At 34.7% G+C, this 1527-nt stretch overlaps 1 non-coding gene across 1 annotated transcript; it reads left to right on the plus strand.

Moving 5' to 3' along the window:
• The first annotated feature begins 276 nt into the window (after positions 1-276).
• On the plus strand, positions 277-380 carry LOC123783394 (U6 spliceosomal RNA). Its single transcript, XR_006777195.1, has one exon. It is a non-coding gene; the product is annotated as a U6 spliceosomal RNA (small nuclear RNA).
• The last annotated feature ends 1147 nt before the right edge of the window (positions 381-1527 follow it).

Below are 1527 nucleotides of genomic sequence, written 5' to 3' on the forward strand. Positions count from 1 at the left end.
AAGCAATTAAGTTTAAAAATATTTTTTGTATTACTTATAAAGTAATAGTAAAATGCTGGTGCTAGAGCCTCAGAAAATACATTTTACCTGGTAATTCTCCTAGCCCTGTCCTCTCTTCTCCTGTGTCCTTTTCTACTATTATTTCCCATTTTGATTGTGCAATTCATTGTGGTATATCATTTTATGTCTTTATTATTTTAGGGTCTTTCAGCAGCAAATAGCCTGTTCTCTTTTCTTGGAATTTATCACCATATTTATAGTAAATAAGGAAAAGTAGTGCTCAGTTTGGCAGTAAATATTCTAAAATTGGAATGATACAGAGATTAACATGGCCCCTGTGCAAGGATGACATGCAAATTTGTGAAGCATTTAATATTTTTTAGACTTGTCAAATTACTGTGTTGTACACCTGAAACTAATGTTAACATTGTGTCAGCTATCCTTTAATGAAAGAATAATAATAATGAGAAAGTAATGAGATGACATCAAATATTTGAAACCACATTTCCACGCTGAGGGGCTATAGACTCAGTGTGATTATAAAAGTAAATATTGAGCAAAGAAAGAATTCTTAGAAAATGTTAATTATGGAGGAATTTGTAGATTATCTCCATAGAATATAAAAAGAAAATCTATAATTGTCCATCATCCACCATGGCATTCGTTAGAATGTACTATTTCACAATAAGCAGGGTGTTAACTAATATATATTGATCTACATGTTCTATTATAATTAGGATATATTGAATACCAATTAGTAAAATTACATGTAGTAGAGTTATTAAATGAAGAAATGGGTAATTAGGTAGCACTGAATCTAGTAGTTAAGACTTAATTTCATTGAGGGGCGCCTGGGTGGCACAGCGGTTAAGCGTCTGCCTTCGGCTCAGGTTGTGATCCTGGTGTTATGGGATCGAGTCCCACATCAGGCTCTTCCGCTATGAGCCTGCTTCTTCCTCTCCCACTCCCCCTGCTTATGTTCCCTCTCTCGCTGGCTGTCTCTATTTCTGTCAAATAAATAAATAAAATCTTAAAAAAAAAAAAAGACTTAATTTCATTGATAGCAATTTTAAAGTAAGAACAGGCAATAAATTCAGACTCTTCTCTTCCTGATAAGTTTTATGGGCAGGCTATAAATGCTAAACATCAAAAATGATATTTTACCAGGAATTAGGGGTAGCACAATACTAGTTGACTAAGCCACAGAAGCACATTCTTAGGTGAGAACTCTTATGCTTTGTAAAATCAGATCTGTGCAAAGGAAGAAATAGCCTGAATTCCTGATAATTATGAAAATTAGAATATTTTAAGATTAACAGTTACAAAACCTTTTATAGAACCCCCCCTTAATATCTCCTGTAGGGCTGGTTTGGTGGTTACAAATTCAGTCAGTTTCTGCCGATCCTGGAAGGTCCTTATCTCTCCATCAATTCTGAATGACAGCCTTGCTGGATTACGCCAGTTAGAATGGCAAAAATTGACAAGGAAGGAAACAACAAATGTTGGAGAGGATGTGGAGAAAGGGGA

This window comes from Ursus americanus, chromosome 1 (assembly GCF_024610735.1).
Source record: "Ursus americanus isolate L20-20 chromosome 1, mUrsAme1.1.p, whole genome shotgun sequence".
Lineage (NCBI taxonomy): Eukaryota > Metazoa > Chordata > Mammalia > Carnivora > Ursidae > Ursus > Ursus americanus.